An 18,183-nucleotide genomic window follows, 5' to 3' on the forward strand; every position below is an offset into this window, starting at 1 on the left:
CTGTAACCATTATGTCCAAAGGGAAAAGCCAAAAAGAATTGAATCTTTGTACTTGGTACCAGAGTAAATAAACCTTAAAACTTACCAGTGGGTTTGTAATAAGTTTCAAAAGAACATTCTACTAAGTTGCAAGGAAGAGCTCTCTTTACAGGCAAATGAGCAAAATCGTGTAAGAGTCCTAGAAGCCCTGCAAAATTTGGAAAAGTCTACCTATTTCCAGGACAGAGTTCAATACTTAGGTCTGCCCTCTGTCGTGTAATTGTAAATCACCTACAAAGCAGAGATAAAGACTTGTATTTTTAAGGTAAAACTTGGGCTCCAGAGAAGTCAGAAGCAAAGCTCTCACTGATTTCAGCAAGGTGAGGATTTAATTTTTCTTATGTACTCTACACACATGCTACAAAGATTAATTGGTTCTCATCTGAGAAGTGCAGACTTGCACTAAGTGGTACGGGAAGGTTTGCAGCCGCTGTACAGGTCTTTAGTTCTCGGTTGCTAATGCTTCTTCCCCGTGAGGCTGCTGTCAGAAGCCCATAGCCAAGCCGTGGACTTTGCAGTGCCCGCTGAGTGCAGCCGACACCATGTTACCTCGGCTGCTCACCGCGCAGACGCACGTGTCTGCACCCACTGCTCCTGCTGAGAACTGCCTAAGCGTCCTGCGCGTCTCAGGGGCGCGATACAGCTCTTGGACTCCGCTTAGCAGCCACAGCTTTATGTGCCAGTTGGAAGCTCCACCATCCACCTGACTACACCAAAGCTTGCTGCTGTATTGATCATGTTTTTATCTACAAAACTGTTATCTAGCTGAGTTTTCTGCTTCTCCACTGAAGTATGTTATCATCAGCACTTGAAAGAAGAGCTCTGTTGGTCTGGCAACAACGCAAGCAGATGGCCTAGTGGCACACTTAGTTGACTCAGATCTGAAAATGCCTGAAAAAGTGGGCACTCTGTGGAGCTGTGATTATGTCTGTCTGCTCTTTACAGGGCTAGAAGGAACTTGCAAAGGTCAGTTCATCTGTCCCCAGGCACACTGAACTGTACCCGCACCATTGCTGAGTAACACTTACCACTGGAGGTCTTTAGAGAATACCCAGCTTCCCAAGGTTATCTACTTCAACGCTTACCTGTCGTCATCTTCTTATTCTTCGCTTTTTGATATAAGCCTAGCTGCACTTGGTCAAAGCAAAGACCTACCTAACCTGGTATTTTGTCTCCTGTTCCAGCAGTGGTGGGCAGCAACAGCCAAAGAAAACAAAATTTCAAAGGAGCTGATGTATTTTGACACAGTGAGAATGTTCATGTACTTCAGTGATCCGGTTTAATTAAGCTCTTTTGGATTGAATTAACTCCTGGTAAGCCCATCCAACCCAGGCAGGGCAAGTGACAGGAACAAATAACCGAGTATTTTTCCAAATTGTTCCACAGAGTTCTCAAAAAGCAAAGTCACAGAGGATTCCCGAAAACCTACAGGAGACTTTGCTATGGCTTTTGCTGTATTTGGGCGCTCAGACACTACACTGAGAGTGGGGCTGGATAATCTTAGACAATTCTTATCAAGCAAAGCATTTCCACCAGCTCCGGCTGGAAGAGCTTCCCCCAGAAGCACTCCCAGTCTCTGAGGTTGTGTGTGCTGGTCACGTTCCCAGCCCTTGCCAGTCCTAGCAGATACTAGGTTTGTTTTCACGTCCTCTCACAGCTCCTGACTCTTGCAAAACAGGCTATCTAAAAATAGGCCGGGGTCACACTGTGCATGTTATTTGTATATTAGGTGTCACATCCTTGTGCAGTTTGTGAGCCAATTTGTACAACTCTAACAGATTTCCTTTGGCTGTCCTTACTCAGTTTGGCACAGAAAAAGACTGAAATGCTCGTGCACCCAACTGTATAATGGCAAAACCCAGCGCCTTCTCCAGCTGGTCAATAAGGCAACAATCCTAGAACTGTCATGCTTCAATTGCAGGGTGGCTGTTCCCTGGACCAACAAGACCTGCACAATCCCTTTTTCGGCAAGACAGTCTGAGGAGCTGTACCAACGCAATCACCAGGTGACAGAAGCATGGCTAATTGCTTAAAGGTCTGTTAGCATCACACAGAGAAAAAATAGCCACAGTCCTTCATATCCCAGAATTGGTAGAACAGAAATATCTACTATAGGACTGAAATCCTTGTCAGCTAATAAAAAACTGTAAAAGAAATTAAAAGACCTTCAAATTTACCTTGAGAAGAAATGAGGCACCACAAGCTTCACATCAATTAGAAGAGAACAGACACCCTTCACACTTCATGTAGGCCTACCAAAAAAAAAAAAAAAAAAAAAAAGAAAGAAAGAAAAGAGAGAGAGAGAGAAAGACTGATTTACTTAGTTCACTTTCCCACGTATCAAGACAAAGCCATTACCTCCAATGCCACCCTGAATATTAGCCACTGTGAATAAACTCTCTTGCATATTCATGATCGTAACCTGTCTGTTGCTTAAACCCCACGTCCTTCCCCACCTCAACACAGTTCGATGCAGCTCTCATACAAACAGCCCGGCACCCTTACACTTCATGATTCTCAACCTGTAGACCACAGCGTCCCTTGCTCAGTTGTTCACTGTCTACTTTAATCAATTCCTTTAACTTTTTGATTGCTTTGACTCCTGTAGTGTAGGAGGTGCTGGGTTAGTGAAAATGGCAAATATCAATTCTCATGTATACAAACTCTAATGGAAAAAACTGCTTGCCAAACTGAGATGCCACAAGCCAATGTAAACCTGCACAAGCTCACTCTTTCCCTTGAGATCGACCTCCCACCCCACAGAGAAAAGAAGTGTCCTCAGACCACATCCTGCAAAGGTTCAAACCCATGCATTAGGGTATGACGACGAGCGCAGCCTGCTTCAGGGGGCTGCCACAAATAAGCACTGCAGCTGCCCATGGCTCCAGACACCTCTGACTACAAACCCACTGCACAGCTCTGCTGCCTCCCATGTGGCTCTTGCCTCTTTCCAGAGCTTGGCTCTCTCCAGCATCAAAGAGTGCTCCCATTTTCTACAGCAAAAAAGCCATGTGAACGCTGTGCTGGCTGAGTATTGTGCACGGGGCCTGGAAGGAGCCGACAAGACCACTGCAGCGCACTTAGACACAACCCGGTACTTGGCCTGGGGGAGCAGCTGCATTGATAAAAGATCCCCCAGTAACACTGCTAACAAGGACAGAATAAAACTGAGACAGTGAGTGAACAAGAGATGCGCAAGGATGAACAGAGTAAGAGAGTGCTAGAGAGAGGGTCAAGTATCACTCCAATCAATAGCCACGTGGAGGAGCACACTGATGAAGCAGCAGGAGGAAACCAGGGTAGCTGAGTCAGTCCAAGGGATTAAACGTGCTGTGTTGAATGGCTCCATGGCCTACGACATGACCCAGCTGCAAGCTAGAAAGGGAACGGCCAGCCTAGCGCTGCTCACGTGGGAAAGAAAGGAATGGACGTTGCGGCGTACCACGGCGCAGAGGACCAGGCCTCTGCCATTTCGCTGTGTGACTCTTAGGGAAAGAATCCATCTGAGAGCGAGAAAGGGACACGAAAGCTAAGCAGATAAAGTATCTTCTGCTCTCTTGGTCTTTGCTGGTCTTTGTAAGGGTTTTGTTCAGTTTTGAGGAAAACATGCTGCAGAGCTGAGGGACTATACAAGGTTTTGCTTGTGGAGTTGCTAGGGTTGCAGGATTTCAGATTCACTCTTTTTGCTGTTAAGGCCAAGAGAAGCAAGGAGCATTCATCTAGTACGATATTAAAAGTAGTGTAATGATGAAGAGGCCCTATCTTCAAGTGAAGGACTTTGGTATCTATTGGCTGAAAGTTGAAATGCATCTTCTTCAGCAAAGAAAACAGTGCTGCATGTTTTAATGCCAAAGCCAGTATGTTTCACAAATACATACCAAACAACAGAGTGGGCCAGCACAGGTTTTACCTACTTGTCCAGCCATGTGTCCAGCTCCTGACTACTCTCCCCAGAATATCCCACTCAAAATGGATGCAAGTCCTCAGCAGACATACCGCAATTCTGTCTGCTCCCTGATTCAGCCCATTCCTAGGGCCTGTACTCAAGTCTTTGACACCCAAAAGAATCTGACAAACACTAAGAAAAAAGGTCAAATTTTGAGAAACCATTTGATTGGCCTCAGTGGCAATGTGTTTGTTCACTGCCATCTTTTCTGCTCGGATTCCCACAGAAGGTGCAAGCTGAGATACCAGCAATGGAAAAAAAGAAGTTAAATTACAGAGTAATGGGTAGCGTCACCTTCCCCCACCTGCTCAAACTAAGCAAATGAGGCGTCACCAAAGGAATCAAACTAAGATGTTCTGTGTAGTCTGGTTGAATGTTCGAAACGAGTCATGGTGTCTCAGGGGGCTCTTTTGTTTGGGCCTCACTTTCAATAGATCTTGACATTGTGCTGAGCATTGAAGTCTTAACTCTTTCTGCCAAGGAAGACGGTAGGTGTAGATCTCTACCAGGCACTGTTTTCCTTCTGCATCCAAGAGAGAGTTTTCACTTGCAGTAGGTCACACAGACCTTTGCATCTCTTGTCTCCTCTCCATGCTTCAACGAACAAGGAAGCAGCTAGTGCTGTTGACATTTGAAGTGTCATCACTGGCATCCAAGTTAATATGCAAAGCTGAAAGGGGCTATTTATTCTCACAGCTAGTGCTTCAGGCTCTTGGCATACTCAAGCATGTATAATTGCATTGGCTACCTTCAGGTCATGTTTTCAAGGGTTTCTTTACAATTACAGCAGCTAGAAAGACCTTATTTAAAACAAACAAACAAAAATATCACACCAAAATATCTGAGAAGCAAGAAACTGACTCTGCTAGCAGGCTTCTTCTTCGTGTATATCTCTTTAGAAGCCATAAAAAGACAGTTTTCACTAAAGCTCAAGTAGCAGAACCATTTATTTTCCAGAACCAAAGGTTGTTAATATAGTCTCCGGATCATTAGTGTGCAGTATGTCCGGGAACTAATGCCAATATACATAGCTGAAGAGTCACTGTCGAGACCCATCTGGATACACAGTGCACGATTTGCCTTGTGCCCTCGACCTCCTGCAACCGTCTGATGACATCAAGGCCAGCTGAATATTTCACTCCGGCCTACGACTCTTGGTTTGCAAAGTATTTGCTTGATGTCGTAAAGTATTCGAGCAGCTAGCTGTCTGCATTCTTTGCACCTAAGTTTTTTTTTCCCCTAGTAAGATAAAGCTTTTAATTGTATTAAGTAATTTATTAGGAGTCTCTCTTCACCTCTTTGGGTGGCTGAAGACTCTGGTGTCAGTCTGAAGAACGCAATTCATTCAAACCAGACAACCGGAAATCCTGGGCATCAAATCCAGACTGTGGTAACTGTGGTAAGCCATATTAAACTCAAAGCAAAGTAGCACCACTCACTTGAGAAGAGGAACCTGAACTTTTTAACTTCAAGTGCTTTATGATCATATCAGTGACTAAATTGTACACAGAGGGCTTCTGGGCATCTTAATTAACTTTACCTGGCAAGAAAAGAAAAATCAAGGTGGCTAACATAAAAATACAACACCTAGCACATAAAGGCAAGCTTTATGTTGTGTCTGTCAGCTGGTTTTAAAATCAACAGATTACACATATTTCTGTCAATGTATAGTTTCTTATTTTAAATAAAGTTAATTATGAAGAATAAATTGACTTTATATGAATTGAGACATAAAAAAGATATTGCCTTTAGCTTTATTATATTCATCAAAATTTAAAATATGCAACATATAAAAATGTGGCAAACAGATTTAGACTAAAAGCAGATATCATTTTCCAAGGAGAGACTCTTTCCAGTGCTCATAATCATAAAATACTTCCCCTCTACCACGGGCTTCACGAAGAATCCCAAATGATGCTACCAAACCCCGCTTTTCCTCTGCTTGACCAGAGGGCCCCAGCCCTGTAAGGAGCACTGTGGGGGCCATGCCACTGTGTCTCTGCAGAGTCCTGCTAAAGTTTTTAAATAAACACCCTGATTTTGCAGTGGTGCTGCAATTCCTTAGCAAGTCCTCCCTGCTTTCAGCTCGCAGCCTGAGCAACATTTGAGATGTGTCACAGAGGCCCACGGATTCTTGGATCTCCTGCAAGTTTAATCAACATCTGTAGCAGACCTCCATGTGTTAGTCTTTTTTTTTTTTTAATAATCTCCTTAATCTTGATTTGCTACAGAAAAAAGGCTTATGTGATCACACTGCATGTGCAAGTCCATCATCCATCCCTGAGCCTAATAGCCCTTAAACCAGAAAATAATCATCTGCACCCTTCCCACTGCCTCTGCTGCTGGATAGATATAACCTATCTTGGCCTTTGGGAACTCTTTTTACTGGATTTATGACTAAGAGTTGCAAATTAACAGAAAATTTGCATGAGAGACAAGAATTTCCCCTTTATTCTTCCATTACAGATATGAGGTCTTCTCCCACTCAAGAGACTTATTGGAGGCAATGGATGAGACAAGAACCTGTCAGTAGGGCACAGTACTAACTCTCACAGAGCGCATCTTTCATTTTCTGCTTTTTACTATGCTCAGGAGGCAACAAAAAGGCAAGGTGCTCTCTATCAGAAAAGCAGCCTCACTTTTGGAAGATTTCTTTCCCAAATGGAGTCCCGCAATCTCATCCGGCACAAAGAGGAGCTAGAGAGTCATGTCAGCTGCTCGGCCAGGAGCGGAGCTTCTCCTGCTTGCGGGTCCCCAGAGCACGACCTGCCCTTAGATACGTGCTTACTGCATGTCCCCAGTTGGAGAGGCGGTAGTCGGCCAGTTATGAGAAGCATACGCGGTAATAAATGTTTCAGCCAGAGGAAGGGGCAAGAGCATTCCCTTGTCTCATTCCCTGGTGATAAAAACTAACCGGACACAGAATCACAGATTACAGCGGTAAGCTTGCCCCTCATATTTGCATATTAGCACCGTAAAAGATATCCAGATAATGTATTTGTAGGTTTATTTGCAGCATTAATACCAATGCCTGACAGCATTATTCGTACTGTTTATATGACTATAAAATAGCTTTATAGTGATACAATTAGTAATGCTGAACTTAGATAGTATAAATGGTAGTACTGATTGTACCACTATAAACTTAACTTTATGGTGACATAAATGAGCAATATTTGTGTCATTGTGTTTTATGACATCAGGTAGACTCAGGCCTAAGAGTATAACACAAGGGTGCTGCGCGCTCTAATTTCACAGGTAAAATACAATGAAAAAGAACATCCTAATTCAATCTTATGATGCGCAGCCCTAGACCAATTTTCATTCACCTTAAACTGTAGGGATATATTTTTTTCCTCAACTATAAAATAATTGCAAGCACCCCTTTTCTGAAGTTGCCAGGCTGCAAGTGGTCTCAAGCAATGCTCTCACCAGCAGGGCCAACAGGTAGGAGGCGACAGCTGGCATAAGGCAGGACAAAATCTCTGCTCAGACTTCCTCTCCTTCCTTTCCTATTTCAGACCATGCCTTTTATCCCAAAGGGGAAGATGACGAATGAAAGACTGATCAGCTGCAACACAAGTTTCAATTCATTTCATGGTTTTGCCTCATTCACTTCATAGCTGACAAATAAATGACTTTGAAAGACTGTTTTTGCCTGCCATTCCCACAACAGCATTCCCTAGCAGAAGGCAGGAAAAAAAAGACCTCTGATATTACATTGTGGTCTCTGAAAAATGATTCTGTGACTACCAATTACTGGAGTGGATATCTGTCCTGAGCTAAGGTTTTTTGCACACTGGTTAAGTAAGCAGTATAAATGTCTCCTTCTGGGCTTCTGTATGAATTGCATTACTACCTGTAATACATCCTGATCCACAGGACACGTGACACCAATTCCTGCTCTGTTCCTTCCCCTTTGGGTATGGTTAGCTTCCTGGGAAAACACCTTCTCTAGGACTTCCAGCTACTTCCCTGCTTCTACATGATACCACTGCTGTTGGACTTCTCATTTTGGCCCACATGCAAATGTCATTTAAGCCAACAGGAGGAATTCCAGGTTTCCAGGGAACAATGAATCAGGCCCCAAATCCTCAGGCATCTCCTTGTAAGAGGAACCCACTTCACTAAGTTGACAGCCTGAAGATCACTACAGTCAAAAAGCTGCACGGTCCTAGGAGTTCAAGCCTAGGAATAGCCAGTGTCTTTTTTTTTTTCTTTTAACTGTGATGTGAAATGGTATCCAGCACACTGCCCCATGTTTAATTGCATGCAGCAAGCTCTCCCACTCCTTCCTACTTCAGGACCATGCAGACAAGGACGCGTACCCACAAATGGGAAGGTGGGAGCAGATACAGATCATGCCAAAACAAAGTTTTTCTCTCCTCCAAAACAGGGAAGAATACAGACCATTGAGCTGTGGTGCCACAGGGGCACCCTGCAATCAGTCAGAAATTCCAAAAACTGCTTCCATCGCTCTTCGGAAACATCCTGATTCCCTGTGGAGGTCCCCAAAGCCATTTAACTGCAGCTTCCAGCTCCCTCTGCGGCCACTGTGTACAGCAACATGAACCATCGGTGCAGACGTTTTGGAAGTGGTTAACATAACAACTTTTTAACAACACAGAGATCCTGCATAGAGAAGAATTCCCAGATGGGTGCTAGCGCCATGCATAAATGGGAATGCCAAAACCTGAAAATATCTACCTGAAACAGTGAGGACACAGCTCATCCATGGTGCAACAGAATGCACCCACAGCACCCTGCGAGTACCCACATTCTCTATCCTGCCCTGTTCCTGTCTTCCCCAGCGCATTGCATGAACAGAGTCAGGGGCCAAAGAAAGGGATTTCTCCATGGTGACCACAAGGAGGAAGAGGAGGATGGAGATAGCAGAGCAGTCAGGGAGGCGGGGGGGTTGGGGGGAAGCTGCAGGGTAGATAGTGCCCGTATTGGTCTGGTTTATAAGAATTCTCTGTTGCCTGCTTCTTCCCTGCACCACAACAACATCTAAGCCTGCTCTTCAGTTTTCCTCTTCATGCTTCTTTTAGGAAGCAAAGAATCAGGAAGGTCATATAAGGCTGCCTGATGCTACCACACATCTGTCTTTGCACACAGCTCACAAAACCTGGGGCAAGTACTTGCTTCATGTCATTACCAGGAAAATTCATAAAGCCTGAAGAAAAGGTAGCTTTCTGAGATACATTATCTCCAAAAAACTGCAGCCTAGTTTAAGAAGAAACTGCTTAGCTACAATGGAAAACCAAGCTAATCCCAGCTTAAGTAGGAAAGAACAAAATCAAAGATGCTATCTAAATTAATCACTGGAAACACACGTCACGTCGTGTAAACAAACTTTAAATAACCTTTTAGATAATCCCTTTCCATAGTTGTGACATTTCTTGGCATTCTTATTTTATGGAAGGCAGCGACATCCAAGCATCGGTGGCATCTTTTCACACGTACCTGACATGCTCCATGAAAACAAAGCTATCCTCAGTTGTTGCAAACATTGCCTGTCAACATGTAATTCCAACAGCTCCGCTATTAAGAGCACACTGGTCACTTGCTCACTGTTTTCATGGTGCCCTCTAATTTTATTCTTCTTTTTATGAGAGCTATTAAAAGCTTTTAGGCATTTTCTGGCTTCCTGGAGGGTAATGAATTATCTGTGGTTCCAAACCAATCAGGGATAATAGGCTTTCTCGAACACTTAGGCAGGCCATGCAGGGGTAACTAGGGAAATCCAGACGGTTACTGCCACACTAACATGCACTTAACCGATAATGGCTACCCAGGTTTGCAAAGCTTCTCAGTATATTCTCATTACATTCATATACTTCTGTTACTGAAATAACAGTGAGAATTAATTGCCTCTAATTGAGTTTGGTGGTGTTAAGTTAAATTAGTGCCTGCAGCATAATATAAACAATGTCAACAACATTGACTCCATTACAGAAACTGAATAAACTCTAAATACAAGAGCTCAAAACTGCATCCTTTAGGGATCTCTACTACATTAATTCTAACCATTAAAGAACAATGAACCTTTTTAAGAACATCCTTCGGGTTACCACTTTCTCCCATGCATTAAATGAGCTGAACCCAATCAAACCTAGATTTTGAAGATTCAAGGAAAGGTAAAGAGCCAGTCCGCCTAACTCATGCTGCAGAAGACCTCTGACAACAGATATGATCCCAAAAGCTTCCATTCCTTTTCTCTGCCTAGTGTAAAGATTTAAAGATATGTTAAATCCATGAGAAAGAGGTGCAATGACATCTGTAAAACTGGAAAGTCTTAATAAACCAGTTCCATCCATGGCCTGTTATCACTGCAGCTAACAAGCAGGTCTTCAAATAGTGTGAGACTCTCAGGCTGGAAGGATCAGCAGAGATCCACCAACCCCAGCAGATCACCTGGCAATTCTTTGATTGCAGATCCTGGTGCTATTCGTAGAAGGAAATCACGGCTATCACATGTGATTGCAACCCACTATTACTATTATTACTTAGAGTAACACTGAGTGTTTGTAACTGAGAAAGATAGTAACCTAAACCAAGTTTTCCTAGTAAGATATAAATAGAGTCTGACTTTCTACACTATTCTCAAGTAGACAACGTGCATTATCCTCCATAACTTTGCCAATTCTGAGTTGACAAGAAGGAGCCTCTAACCTGACATACTATGGGACTGTTGTGGTTAATTATTTAGGTAGCTGTTTAGTAGGACATCCTGTAACAAGCTGCTAGCTTAGGATGAAAGTGATGCAGATGCTTGCCTTTCGCTTTTTAAATAGGGGAAGCAGACTCAAAAGTGAAGGGAGAATTATACAAAAGAACACTTCTTTTTTAGGAAGGGGACAAAATTTATTTTTCTGAACTCCTATGCTGAGCTGAAGCAATCATCTAGAGAATTGGTGGTAAACAGCTTGCCAAGATCAGTTCCATTACATATGGGGAGAGGTCGAATACTTGCCCTTATCCCAGGGTAATTCCACTAAATCTGCCAAATGTTATTTCTGTCCTGAGGAAATCCTTCAGGCATTCTGAAAAACTAAATATTGAAAAAAATCCAACCCGCCCGTTTGTAAAAATTTCTTTGCTAGTATTGAGCAAATGAAAATTAAACAATATTAAGGGCTTACTCCTGTCCAAATACAGTACTTCAAAGCATGGAAGATAGGATACAAGGAGTATTCATAATGCTCACAGGTCAAAAAAATAAAACCTCAGTTTTAGTTTTGAATTTCGATGCAATGAAATCATAGAAAAGGACTGGGCAGGCTCGCTGGATGTCTCCTAATCCATCCTTTTGCCCAAAACTCTCTCTATCATTACTGAAGGGCATTTTTCTAACACTGTTTTTAAACCCCCTCAACAGTGGGAGTGAGAAAGTATCACACACTGAACAGTCAATCCATGTCAGAGCTGAAAATGTTTTCCTAATGCCTACCCCCTTCTCTCAGGCTGTAATTTGAGCCTGCTGCTGCTTGTCCTCTGCAGGATGAGCATAGAAAAAGCTGCAGTTCACCCACTCTTCTAAGCTGCCTTTTAACAGCTGAAGATGAATATAACCTATCTGTTTTCTTCTCTCATGTATATCAAGCAACTCCAATTCTTCCAGTTTTCCTGCTTAGGTTATATTTTCTAGACTACTGTTCATTCTCAGTGCTGTTCTCCCATCAACTGTTTCAAATCTTTCTCCAAGCGTGGTGACCATGAGCAGACACAGCTCTGGTGCTAACATCTCAACAAGGCTATAGCAAGTTCCTCGGTGTTTCTAGCGCCAGTCCTCTGCTTCTACATCTCAGGATGTCATTTGCCATTTCCCCCACATTCTCCAAAAGCAAGACACTGTTTACGTATCATTGACTTGATACTGTTGATTGAGCTTGTGATTCATTCTAGCCTCAGATCTTTCCCTGAAGTATTGTTCTCTGTCTCCTGTATTTCACTGTATGTAATGTTTTCAGTGAAAGCTATATAGCAGACTTAGGGCAAGTATAATAATAATAATAATAATAATCTGTTAACCAACAAACAAACTTAATGAAGGTTGGCTCTCTAATATCAAACTACGTAAACACATCCTTCTAATTAACACTGAAATGTAGACTATGACAAGCTCCACGCCTGAATATGACTGAAGGAGATATTTTATGAAAAATTACAAAAACAAGGGTTTGTGGATAGATTTTGTCAATAATGTTATTAGAATGAATGTTTAAATAATGCTATTAGAATGAATGTTTTAGCTATTAGAATGAATGTTTAAAAGAGACTGTTAGGAATAGATTTGTAGAGCAAGTACACGGATCAGATTGTCAAAAAAAGAGGCACCTCCATCCCTTTCGCCTGAAGAAGAGACACGTGCGACACCTTTAAGAGGTTGAAATTTCAGACCTTACAGACCACTTAGTCTTTGTGAGTGAAGATGCCTTGTGTCCCACAGTGCCCCAAACTAGCTGCTGCAGCAAAGTTATTCAATACTCTTTAAACAAAAACAAAAACAAACAAAAAAAAAAAAACAGCTGAACACAGAAACAAAACGGTTATACCTTCTTTCTCAAGAGATTTATTATCTCATTTTCCTTTGTTGCATTTTAGGAATTTCTTATTTTTGCCTGGTTAATTCTGATCTAGACTTGCAGATACTGATTTCTAGAGTGATCTTCTAAAAGTCAAGGCTACATTAGAACCTGAAATTAAATTAGATACAAGAATTGTGCGCTCTCCCATGCTTGAAATAACTCCTAGAAACCCAATAGTTTGGCAGTGCTGGGAGCATGGAAAGACATTTACCCTTGACTTCTCTGCAGTGAGCTAAGGTGTTTTTCTATGTGTGCAAAATATTGACATCTTAAAATATGTATGTGTTAAGTAGGCAAAGATGTTTCACATTGAGCTGCTTGGAAATGTCCTTAAGAATATCTTTAAATATTAATGTTTCCCAGTGCAACCCTTAGACAGCCTGTTTGTAGTGATGAGGCATTTCAGCTTGCTGTAACTTTGCAATAATTACACCCCTCCATTCCCCCTTCCCCCCCAAATTTTGGGCATATAGGTAACGGCATTTTGCCCGGAGAGGGCAAAATTTGTTGTTTCATTTGTTGTTTCAAGTACTTCTTTTACAAACGGAAGCAAGTCAAAGCTACTAAGCACCTTTTAAGCATTTGCTCTTCTGTTTGTAATTATACATCATACAAACTTTATAGCTAAGAGAACAAATGACTGGAAAAAATGAATGAACATTAGAGTAATACTTTGATCTGACGCTGTCAGATAACTCTACTGTCTAATGGAAAGGCATAAATGTTCACTTCTCATCACAATTTACACAGACGAAATTTTCAAGAAGTCTTTCAGTAACTTTGGAAGATAAGTTGTTTTTCCAAAAGATGAGTTTGGCACATATTCACGTCTAAAAATCAGTGTGACTTCAGATTCTAAGACTTTCAGGAACTGCTAAAAATGTCACCATCCATTTAGACAAAGTTTTCATTTTGAAAACTGAATGTGAAGCCCTAGGGTTAGGGGAGAGATCCACACCTTGGTTAAACTCAGCTGCAGGCACATGAGTCTATTACAGTGATATTCAAGACTGATTATACTAGTCCTCTTAAAGAATACACTGTATTGAATACATTGAGTATTCCACACCTGAAATGGCTTGGCAGGACCTTCGCTTTTCAAATCAACACTTAAGTGAACATTGCTAAGGTGCTAGTCTGACAGCACAGATACTTTTGTATTGGTATCGGACTGTGTTGCTCCTCTCTGCAAACAGCACACAGCGTACATAAATCAGGCGCTTCTCATCCTCTCTCATGTTCCTTTGTGTTGCAAATTATAACAAGGCGGGATGGAAACCCACTTGCTCCTTGGTACAAAAGAAACAGATCATTTCCATGTCATGTGAGTCTACATCAATGGAACAGCTAACATATCTTCTTTCTCTCCAAACCACAGTGAAAGACGGCTCTTCCAGTACTAACACTTCCAGTACTGACACCTGCCTCCTTATCAGGCTTTACAGACAGCTGTGCACCTGAAGTGCAGTTATCTGTGAGATGTGCCAGGAGATACACTATCCAAGAGTAGTGGGCTGTCAGGCTTTTTGTGCTGAGCTAAAAAAAAAAAATAACCACCGAAAATGTCTCATATGCTATAAGGAACTCATATATTTTATCCATAAAAGAATGGGAGTTTGTATGCAATCAGTGTGGCAACCACTTTAAAAGTCAGGTGTGACCTGATGTAGACCTGGGAAACATCTGGCCAACGGCTGTTGTAAGAATAATCCCTGGCTTCATTTTCTTACCTGGTCTAGCGATATTTCACAGGCCTCTCCAATAGCATTTGATGGGGATGCTGGGCTCAAAGTTAACTTCTGGATAGGAGTTAACAGTGCCACAAGATGTCAGGAGATAGGGAATACCTTTGATTCTGTGAATGAATCTCTTTTCTCATCTAGTTTAAAGCCCTCAGATCTCCAGAATCTCCACCTGGACATCCAAAATTATATCACCCAGATATACCTTGAAAGCACAAGACCTGAGGACAAAACAGACAAGCATGAGGCCAACCATCTCCAGTAACTATTCATAAAGATCTGCCAATTTCAGACTCCAACTCCACATGCTGGTAAAGTGTTCAGTTACAAAAAGAAGTCACTTTCCTGGCTCATATGAAAACTTCACCCTGTGATTTAGCTGTCTCTGGGACAAGAACCTAAACAGCTGGAGATTGTTAGCACAGAATTTTGGTATCTCTAAACCTATAAATGTCACAAAAAGAACTTTCCCTGAAATCTCTGACTTAAGTAATCACAGAGAAACATGGGCACCAGGCACTCAAGCTTCCATAAAACAGCACATCTAAACTCCAAATTCTCTCAGTGTTTCAGCCAAACTGTTGTGTTATTGCCATTTCCAAAGATAAAAACATTCTGCTATGGGCTCACAGAAGATTACAGCTATGGGCCTCAACAATGTTCAAAGGCTACATTATCTGAACTACTTCATTAACATTACATCTGAATGCCAGACTTAAGAGCATCTCAACCACAAAATAGCTCAGTTCACCACTCAAAAAGGTTCACCACTTCTATGCACACTGCTGCACTTTCCTCAAAGTCCTTTTGCAGGACACTTTCCAGCCAACAAATGTGTTGTTACTGCAGCTGAATTCCACTTTAATCCCTTCTTGAATTCTTCCTCCCTTCTAGGTAAGCCAGGACAAACACAGACTATACAATTCAACCCAAAATTGTTGTGATCACTACTGATCTCCTGTGCCAATTCTGTCAAATGTGCTGCCTAAAGAACAAGGAATCCAGACGTTTGAGATAAAACATAAGCCTTTCAAAAGAGAAAGTGCTTGAACAAATTAAGATTAGGCAGATGATGACTTTTAAAGGACCATTCCTTCATTAAACTAATTTAGAAACCCCTAAAACACTGGACATAATAGCAAAAAGCCTACTCCTTCAAGTGAAAGTCAGATGAGTTGGTTTCAAACCTGCTCCGCTTTTTATAATCCATGAAAAATGGAACCACAAGTTACTCAGACAATGATTCATAATAACAGATTACTTTTTAAATTGAAAATGTTATTGAGTTAATCACCCTTCATTTACAATATAGGTGTATGTCAAAATTAAATCCTGTTGTTACTAAGGAAGAGAGTCTAAACTCACAGCAGGGACTTCTCTTCGTTAATCAGTATTTCAGTCTATAATGACGCAAGGATGCTTATTAGGTTTCAGCAAAAGAATCTGTTACATGACGTGAAAATTATCATCAAGGAAAACCTGCATCACACAGTTGCTTCTATAAAATACAAAGCAGTGTGCAATTCTTAAAAGCTATTTGAAGCCTTACAACAGGACAGCTCATGCCCCTCAGATTCTTTTCTGCTAACCCTTCCCATTTGGAGTCTTTGCAATAAATACTCATTTCCCTCAACTAAGGAAGGAGGAGTTTCTGAGAGGGAATTAAAAATATGGATTGAATCAGTAAAATAATTGGAGAAAAAAGCTGCTCAGCATTATCATGCACTAAAGGCAAGACTTCAAGCTGAGGACAACTGGCAAGACAAATTCCCAACCACAGGCATTGATCGCTGCCTCTTAGTCTAATACTGCTTGCTCATCTACTCACAGCTGGGTCTGGTCTTCACTAGAAACAATGCATGTAGGAGGTGGTAAGTAACTCTAAGGACTTGCAGCCATGGAGAACACTGAGCATTAGAGCTGCGTGTGCAAGTAAATTGGTTTAGTCTGGAAAGGCAGGAGAAATGAATTCAGAGCTCCCAACTTGCAGGGGAGATAGTCTCACTGCTACACACCTAATCTCGTTGTTTCCAACTACACAAATCAGTTTGGGTTCCAGTAAGACTATTTTATCCAGAAAGGATGGCCACAGCTACAGATAGCCTGCAGACTATGTAAATGTAATACCAAGTCAATCTAGCTTCACTGGCAGCCAATAGGAATGACAAATGTACAGCAATTAAATGTGATAACTGGTCATGCCCACAGATATACCAAAACATGTAGTAGCGAGAGCAGCAAGAGTGCTGCAGGAAGAAGGTGTGAGATAAGGCAGGGATGAGAGGGCGAGAAAGTGCGAAGGGCTGATAAGAAACTTCAGTGCTGGAGAACAGGTCAGCAGCAGCAGGAGACATAAAAGAGGAGATGGAAAGGGCCGAAGGGAAAGAACGGGCTGGCTGGTGTAGCTCTAACACAGGACCAGCACCAAAAGTGAGGTGTCCAGAGTATTTGAGCAGATAGTTTTGAAGTGAGCAAGGAACACTCGAATACAAAGGCTCTGCTGGCAGGCACCTTAATCTGTCAAAAATCTGTTGAGGGTAAATCCATTACTAACAGATTTCTGCCTAAAGTGAGTAGGGTGCCCTCAGATTAGAGAAGAGAAGGGGACTTCAAAGCAGGCTGAAGACAATGAAATGTAGCAATAAAAGACATTAGAAAAACAATTAACTATTGCTGCGAAACCTAGCACAGCAAGGCAAACCCATCTAGGCAAACTCATGGAATACTACTGCCTCTGACTAGCTAAAGCAGCTTGGCTGGTGATGCATTATGTTTGACATATTTTCCAAATGATTCTGTAAGGTTGCATTGTTCTTAAGTTGTTTTATTTTTTTAATGAAATGTCAAACTAAACCAAGTGATTGCATTTTGCTGCACTTCCTCTAAATGTACAAAATAGCTCTTTTCCCTACTGGAGGTAGCTTCTTGTGAGCTCAGTGGGGCAAAGCAACAACTGGTGTTATTTTTGCAACAAGAAAACAATATTAACGGTGTGGTGAGACTACTGGGCTAGGTGACCCCTGTGCTATTCCTGACGCTTGCACTGATTCTCTTTCAACTTTGAGAGAAACACTTCATCTGCTGATAATTTTCCTACCTACAAAACCGGTCTCAGAAAATCTTCAAACTGTATTCTCATATCAATCACATCATATTTGGTAGCCTAAAGAAAGGTTATCACGTGATGTGAAAGCAGTAGACTTCATCTTCTGCGACTGTGAGAAGGTGCCCCCTCCCCTTTTTTTCTGGCAGGGGGTGGGAGGACAGACAAACAGCTCAAGTGCAGATTAAAATCAAGATGTAAGCAACCAAGTGAAATATAAATAGTTAAAACTAATAAAAAAGAATGAGAAAGTAGGTGGGAAGGAGATAATAGCATATACTGCAAACCCTCCTTGGAAATGCGAGAATGATGATCTCCTAACATCCACACAGACAGCTAGTATTGCTCAGGGTGAGTTCCTCATTCACAGGGGAAAGGAGATTACTCACAAGCTTGACTAAGATCACCTGCTGAATCACTCCTAAAGATGTCCTTCTGTGCTCCAAATTGAAGACTGTTGAGAAATGATGAGCACTACATGCTTGCTTAATTGGAAATTGTGGTGAAAAGTGTTTTGATGTGGCTGGAATTCAAAAGAGAAGCCAAAATTTCAGATTGCATAACTATTCTTTTGTCTGTTTTATTTAAACCACTTCCTCTTCTCTCCCTACCTTTCTCCCACATACGCTGGGCTTTAAATCCCGTATCTTCCTGGAGTTCAAGTGGCATTTTCACTGATGGCTTGTCTGTGCAATTTTGTGGTAAAGGAGAGCAGGCAGTTCCACCCATAGCCTGTGATTTTCCTGCTTTGAAGGATCACTT

This window comes from Rhea pennata, chromosome 4, assembly GCF_028389875.1.
Source record: "Rhea pennata isolate bPtePen1 chromosome 4, bPtePen1.pri, whole genome shotgun sequence".
Lineage (NCBI taxonomy): Eukaryota > Metazoa > Chordata > Aves > Rheiformes > Rheidae > Rhea > Rhea pennata.